The sequence below is a fragment of the Haliotis asinina genome, chromosome 5 (genome assembly GCF_037392515.1).
Source record: "Haliotis asinina isolate JCU_RB_2024 chromosome 5, JCU_Hal_asi_v2, whole genome shotgun sequence".
NCBI classification, from domain to species: domain Eukaryota; kingdom Metazoa; phylum Mollusca; class Gastropoda; order Lepetellida; family Haliotidae; genus Haliotis; species Haliotis asinina.
This window is the reverse complement of record NC_090284.1, coordinates 23,967,995-23,976,764: the sequence shown is the minus strand read 5'-3', so window position 1 is coordinate 23,976,764 and position 8,770 is coordinate 23,967,995.

The following is an 8,770-nucleotide window of genomic DNA, read 5'->3' as shown; positions in this document are numbered from 1 at the left end:
AAGCCTCTCTCCAGTGTTTTTATAGTACCAACCATGTAAATAAACTTGAACACATCTCAATCAGTGCCAAGACCAAACGCCACAATCCACGGAGGCTGGCAAATTACGTCACTACCCACTGCAGATATTATTCCAACCTGTTTATTTTCGCATAGCATCTTCGAGAAGACTGAAATTCTAGTCTACTCTGGTACCGTTCTTTTATCAGATTCAGATAACAGGAACATATTCTACGCGCAGTGTTCGTATCTCTTGGACGCCACCACTACTCAACCACTCAGGGTAACAGTATAGGATCCAGTGCCACGCATTGTTGGAGCTGATTGCTACTGACAGTCAGTTGCTAGGCTGCCATGTGTCTCTGACCCCCTCGTTGTGGTTTCCTACCCCCCTTCAAGGACTAGTTACCGTTCGCTTGAGACACTGTCTTCGTACACTCCGGATAGGAGCACGTGGTTTTTCGTCGCAGGTGAGTTAATACCTCTAAAAGACCTCTTTTAGATAGCTGTTTACGTTTTGGTTCCGTTGATGTGAGTATGGAAAGGTTTCGATATTTCTGGGTCTGAGATAACTTGACCCGCTCAAACGAGAAATAGGTACCAAGGATATGTTGCCATGGCCACTAGAAAATACTGACAGTGCCACAGGTTACAGCGCAGCGTGAGTCGACGATGTCTCAGTGATGTTATGTAATATGCTGACGCTATCCTCCTACCATTCTTATGGACATGTGCTTCACGTTTCGATGCGTTCATGGCCGCGGAACAAACACATTGCTTGGCGTTACCGCAAATGCTTTATTGGGCACGTATTCATTGTTTTCAGCGCATTACCCAAGGCCATCTTCACGAGGAAAAGAGTTTCTTTAAACACCACATTGCTCTTCGTTAGAATTTGTCATTGGTAACGGTTGTAGTGACATTTACTACTTTGATAGCAGACTGGCGCGCAGTCTCTTAAAATATATTTTGATAGAAACAAATAAAGCCATTTAAATTGTAATGCTGCCCCTGTGAGGCACGTATGGGGAAGTTCCAGACTTGCTTCATATAGGGTCTTTACATTACAGTGAAGGCTGGGTGGAACGGAAAATAATATGACGATATTGTGAGACAGAATCGTTTGGTTGCCGTATTAGAACTACTACTACTACTGCTACTACTACTACCGCTGCTGCTGCTGCTGCTGCTGCTGCTGCTGCTGCTGCTGCTACTACTACTACTACTACTACTACCACCACCACCACCACTACCACCACTACCACTACTACTACTACTACTACTACTACTACTACTACTACTACTACTACTACTACTACTACTACTACTACTACTAGTAGTAGTAGTAGTAGTAGTAGTAGTAGTGAGTATGTTTTTACGCAGCATTTTGCAATATTCCAACAATGTCACGGCGGGGGACACCAGAAATGGGCTTCACACGTTGTACTATGTGGGAATCAAACCTCGGTCCTCGGCGTGACGAGCGAACGCTTTAACCACTTGTTTACCCCAATGTGCCCGTAGCAGCAACAGTAGTTAGAGTAATAGTAGTCTTAGCAGTACTAGTATTAGTAGTAGCAGCAGCCGTAGTACTGAAATAGTAGTTCTCGCGGACAGCATGCACATTTGCTGTCCTTCAATGTTCATGTTTTCAACCTCTGGTTTTCATTTCCCAGAACGTCAGAAACACTGCATCTCTCACTACCGAGGCCTTTCGGGTCTGACTGTAGGACATTGTCCTCAGATTTGTACATATATATGTCTTGTTGTCATTTCAATATCTTTACTTAACCCAGAAGTTTGACAGATGTGTTCAATGGACGTTTAAGTTTACCCTGTCTCACAAAGACTTACAAGTTTCCGTAATGAAAACATAAAGAATAATATGTGTTGCTGATGATTTTCTGACACATAATCAAAACACATAACTATATGTTCAAGTATCGGAGAGGATGGGAGTTTTGTACTAGAATACTTCGAAACATCAAATGATATTTAAACCTAACAACCGATTTATTCCCGGAGTGGCCCTTCCCACAGTGGCCCCTGCGTTTACACGCCCTTGAATTTGGTTGCCTCGTAACAGACAGAGGAGCCACTCTGGATAATTCACCGGACAGCCCAATTTAATGTTGTACCTTTTTTCCCATCTGTGAAGAAAAAGAAATAAATAATTATGCATTTTGAAAGTATGTCAGCATAGGTTCGTTTAACCACGGCGGTACCTGGCTAGGCAACAGAGAATATATTTTGAAACAAACGAGGTCACATGGATATTAATCTACAGTATAGGTTTTTTTTTGTTCTCTTTCTCCATATACCATATAGAAATAGCTTCACTTGAAATTTCCATAAGACATATTGTTCAAACGCAAAACCAATACCTGTAAGAAATGGTAGGAAGACGTAGATCAACATCAACATGAACACGTGTGAAGATAGGTACTGTAACAACTATCAACGTGCACCACGTTCCCCGCACGACGTCGTGGTGTCGCCATGGCAATAGCAATACCTACAGGTTCCTACATGTGGCAGTCATTATCTGCACAGCGTTACTGCATGTGCAACCATATGGCTAATGGTAGGTCATGACAGACCGTGATCAGGAGCAGGAGATCCTGTCACAACTAAGGAACTCAAATATATACAAGTGCGGCTAAGCATATGTTTACAGACAGAGTAGGTAAAATATGTTTCTTAAAAAATTTGTTGATACCAGTTATAATGAATAAATTGTCAGTCTCAATAGTCTCGCTAGTTTTAAGGTCGTTTTGGTTCTTTCGATCTGCATATTTCAGAAATCGGTTTGAGAGGTACGTGATATGTTCACGTGGACGGGAATCAGACTTTCTTCACATTAATAATAATTGCCACGTACAATAACGCTGAATGCGGGCTAAAAAGCTTAAAACGTGCCGAAAAGGTAAATCAGTTTCAGCTCTGGTCGGGAAGCATTTTGTAAATTTAAATCGTAAATATTTCGGTACATGAGAAGTTAGCCACCTTGTGGACCTCACTGTCATGAAGAACGGATAGTCGCACCTAGTGATGAACACCATGTGCAAGCAAACGTATTTGGGTTCAACCAAAGTGTGATGGGGGCGTGGAATTGATTTCAGACTTTTGGATCGGTTATCCAGAAGTAGAAGATCGAACTCGGTCCACCAAATCAGCAAGACGTCATTATCGTGACTGCTACTGTGCCCAGAAATCGCCTGCCGAACGTCGGTGGCGATAGCGTTTCTACCATGCAAGTTTCCATGATGCGGCGAGCGTGCATTCGCATTACACTCACAGACTGTCTGTTTGGCAGAACAGGTCCGGGTTCCTGTTGTTCCACTGATGAATCAAGAAACTGTATCTTCCCTTCACAAAGTTTAGCGAAAACGAGGAGAGAGATTTCTGGATTCCAAAGAGCTAGAAGAACCTATGTCGATGTCCTACAGAATGGTGGAGGTGTACTGGGTGACATTCTTGATGTTTACGTTAGACTGGTGGAATTGGGCCGGACTCTATCCTGAAGAACACTAACATCATCATGCAAGGGTCTCTTTGGAGCAGGATTCCTTTCTTCGCATGGATATGACAAGTTGGTCAAAAGATCTGACCCCTATAGAACACAGTAGAATTTCAGTCTGGCAACTCTACCAGAGCTCGGCGATGCTTTTAGTGAAGTGTGGAACGAACGTCCTTTGGCAACTATCCACACACTTACTAGTGAGAGCATTCAGACGACTGTGCCAGGTTGTGATCTCATTACGTGGATCCCATCTTGGCTACTGTTTTGTGACAATACATATTTTTTCGTGATTTTGTGACGTTTCAGACTTGGTCAGACACAATTTCTGACAGATTTTTACTCAGATTATATAGTGCATTAGAATTAATTAAATCGTTACATAAATATACATTTACACTATGTTGTCATTGGATGTTTCAACAGATGCACACAACATGCAAAACATTTTAAAGTGGCAATACTTGGCAAGATTTCAGGATTATATTTGAACGAGATCAAGTTCTTCAGCACGCTGATGTTCAGAACACAAGTAGATACAAAGCAGTTCAAGTATATGATAAAAACACATCTCTCATTGTAGAGTTGATTTGTGTCGGATTTAAAAACATCACCTTTTCATGCATAATTTATCATGTTCTCAAATCTTAGAGAATGTTCATTAAAATAATGTTATGGACCAAGCTGGACATTTCGAATCCACCCTTTAGCAGTTATATTTCATCTGTCATATAGCATGTAGCAGTGAGAAGAGGATGTTCAGTCTGTCTAATGAAAGTCATTGCATGAATCATGTGGTGTGCATGAATGTCACACCTGGGTCAAACAATAAGTACAATTGTCACACAAAGTTCTGAACGTTTGAGGTAAAACAACGAATCTGGCTCAGCGTTGTCAAGCCGTGGCACGAATTTAGGAGTAAGTTTAGTTTTACGCCGCATTCAGCAATATTCCAGCTATATGGCGGCTGTCTGTAAATAATCGAGTCTGGACTAGACAATCCAGTGATCAACAGCATGAGCATCGATCTAGGCAATTTGGAACCGATGACATGTGTCAACCAAGTCAGTGCGCCTGACCACCCAATCCCGTTAGTCGCCTCATACGATGCGCAAAGGTTGGCAAGCATGGGTTGCTGAAGGACCATTCTCCTCATCACGGGTCTCGAATTTAGGAGAATTGAAATGAGTGGTTTTGTATTTCGTGCTGCACATACGATGTACCCGCCCAGTTGTGTCTTTGACTCTTATTGAACACCAAATGGCCACGTATGCCTAAATGCTGGTTAAAGGTAAAAGGTATTGGAATATAGTCCAGATTGTAAATAGGCAAGGTTAGGTTATAATATGCATTGTGGTATTCGATTTCGTGGCTCTATTAGCATCAGTAATGCTAGACGCAGCACCGTGATTCATGGCTCTTTTGAACATTTGGCTATGGCTCATTAAACTGACCAGTGTAATCTAGTTTGCTGTACTTAATGATGAGTGTGTCTCAAATTTTGGTGCTCGAAAACATTCTATATTCAAAAGAATTCAAAAGGCAAGGGGTTTTCCAGAACGAACACGCCCTGCCAAACATGTATCTCCGGCCTTCATGGTTGTATGAGAAACATGGACGAAAACATTTTGAAAGACATATCCTGTAATCCACAATAAGATTCTCTCTTCGAAAATAACGGTCGTGAAACTGTTGGAATATCAGTGCCTAATCCATCCTACGTTTTGCTTATTCATGGTTCAGTAAACCGATGAAGTCATATGTAAATAACCGATGGTGAATCTGCAGAAAGGAATGCCCCTAGCATCAGTTCCACAACACATGCAAGATGCTTCCTTCCTCACTGGGCACTGGTGTGTAGGACAAGCATGTGTTTCCCATTTTGCTTTACATATTGATATGGTATTCACTTATCGCTGCACCGGGTAGTGTGTACTCAATGCAGTGGCAGGCGTATTAAGTCGCCGCACAGCAAGCGATGTAGTCTTTCATTCAGACCCTGAAACCAGTATATCCAGGGAAGCCCATGCAGGTCTATTATACGCGGTGTCTAGATTACCAGAGTTTCTGAAAATGTAGAAAGTCTGTGGTCTCGTTTCATTATACATGTGATTATAATTTAAAAACCGTTTTTCTGTAATATATTTTTATTTCAGAAAGTAGGGGTTAGGCCACCAGGGATGCCACATCTATATACCTGTGAAGATCCGGGTTAGAATTGGACTTCAGTAACCAATGATTGTCGTAAAAGGCGACCAGCGGGTTCGGGTGTTCAGATGCGCTGACTTGGTTGACACGTGTCATCGTATATCCATTGCTTAGATCGATGCGCATGTTGTTGATCAATTGATTGTCTGGTCCAGACCCGGGTATGTGCATACCGCCGCCAAATTGCTGCAATACAGCTGAGTGCGGTGTAAAACTAAACTCACTCTCTCACACCTGTTACAAAAAACTGCAAGGTCAAGTATCCACCTGACATGGTATGACTAAATAAGCAATGGCATCAGCCATAATTTCGATGACAATTGTCCCACACCATAACTGTTCATAAATTCTATTACCTCCCAATATAGCATGTTATATGCCAAATATAGCATGTGTTACACGAGATAAATGGTTGCAAACTGTATATAGCTGCAATGTTGCTGAGTGCGGCGTAAAACTAAACTCATTAATTCACATCTATATATTAACCACTTTCTCAAAGGTCGATGTGTTTTATATTAGTATTACTTACATATTTTTACATATGTTTTGTATGATATGATTTTGCATGTATTTGTTTTAATCAGGCCTTGTACACATGGCCTTAGTGATTGGGTGCTGTGATACACGTTATCAACGAGAACTGGTGCTTAGCTATGCATGTGTTCAAAATGGAGGTCAGCTCAGTGTGCTGGCCGCACGAGCCTGGGTCAGTGTGCCTCCGAATGCCCACACGTGTGCTGAATTACCTGGACAACAACGGTTCATCAGGTTGAATGCGGTCAAGTTCCTTGTCATGATAACCGGGGATATGTATGAGATATCCCATCCCCTGGACGATCTCAACGAGTGCCAGCTTGTTACTTACAGATTAAAGTCAATCCTGACACATGTAATATGTCAAGTGAAAGAAATTTCGCGTTTATTTAGAGATTGAAGTCAACCCTTGCTTATGTAACATGTCAAGTAAAGACCATTTCGCGTTTATGTATAGATTGAAGCCAATATACAATATGTCATGTGGAAGAAATTTCTCCTTTATGTTTATATATCCAGATCTCTCTTATCATATGTAATATGTCGGATGAAAGAGGTTGGGATATTTACAGGCTGATATTAATTACTAAATATGTTCACATATATCTCATTCTAACTTGCCAATCTATATGAAAAGCCAAATCTATGTAACATGGACAATGAAAGAAGGTTTGGGAATGTCTCCAGACTGAAAACAATCCTAGCTAAGTATGTCTGGATATTTACAGACTAATATCAACACCTGTATATACTGAACAGAAAAAGGAACGCAAGTCTGTTTTTTTTTTGTTTTTATGAAATTTCATTTGTTTGAAATGCGTTACGTTTGCTGTCAGTATATGGTTGCACATCTCTGAGAGGATTAGACTATATGCCTGACCAAATATATTATATTATATATTTATATGTAATGTGTAGCGTGAAATATGGTGTCGGGTTGTTTTCAGACTGAAGTGAATCCTATCTGATCTAATTTGTCAGGTGAAAGAGGTGAGGACATTTACACATATCAATAATCAAGTGTGGTTACAAATATATTAGGCTAAAGAGAGTGCCAGCCTGTATGCTGCATGTAGCCTATGGTTGTACAGCAAGTCTTTGGCTTCTCCGAAACACGAGCATACTTAATGAGATGCTTTGATCGTTCTACCAGGCTCCTGAACATGTGTTCCACAACAAATCTGAATTACAGCTCAACGTACGTATTGACTAGTTCATTAATTAATCTCATTGCTATCGCTCTGTGAAACCAACAAAGTGATATAAGTATAGCAACATGTACTTTGGTTTTTAAGATATAACTCCAATTTATAGTTCATGTATACTTATCTTTGCCTTTGCCCGCATCTCCATGATGATGTTCAAATAAACCAACGCTAATTTATCTCTGGTAAACCTAGATGCTTACAGTCACTAGCGCTTTGTGTATTAATCATGTTATTGTAATCAATAATCTTTGAACCGAAATGTTATTTATTCGGAAGAGGCCAGACTGGCGTCTTGGACAACTTTAGATGCCCGACATGCCGTGGGTTTGAACTAAGATGCTATTTACTTGCATGAGGCAAGACTCATCGTGATAATTAGTGTGTTTTATAGTGTTTTATCCGACTCCGTTTTATCCATAATGACGTGGATAGAAATGGACTTTGGTTTTATTGAGAATGATAGAGACTCAAGTCTCACCTTTAATTCAGTATGACAAATAAGAGTGCTCTTTGATTCAACGTGGCAGGGATACAAATGGGCTTTGTCTACATTACGTATTAAGCACTGAAACGGACTGGCTTTGATTTTGTGTGACAGAAAAAGAGGTGGACTTTGATTCAGCATAGCAAGGATTAAAGTAGACAGTGAGTATGTATGACAGAAACAGGTTTGGACTTTGATTCAGTATAGCCGTGATGTGGACTGTGCATGCGCATCACAGAAATAGGGTTGGACTTTGACTCAGTGTAGCAGGGATGTGGACTGTGAGTACGCATGACAGAAACAGGGTTGGACTTTGACTCAGTGTAGCAGGGGTGTGGACTGTGAGTACGTATGGCAGAAATAGGGTTGGACTTTGATTCAGTTAGTAGGGATGTGTACTGTGAGTTCGTATGACAGAAATAAGGTTGGACTTTGACTCAGTGTAGCAGGGTTGTGGATTGTGAGTACGTATGACAGAAATAGGGTTGGACTTTGATTCAGTTAGCAGGGATGTGGACTGTGAGTAGGTATGGCAGAAATAGGGTTGGACTTTGATTCAGTTAGTAGGGATGTGTACTATGAGTACGTATGACAGAAATGGGGTTGGACTTTGATCCAGTTAGTAGGGATGTGGACTGTGAGTACGTATGACAGAAACAGGTTTGGACTTTGACTCAGTGTAGCAGGGGTGTGGACTGTGAGTACGTATGGCAGAAATAGGGTTGGACTTTGATTCAGTTAGTAGGGATGTGTACTGTGAGTTCGTATGACAGAAATAAGGTTGGACTTTGACTCAGTGTAGCAGGGTTGTGGA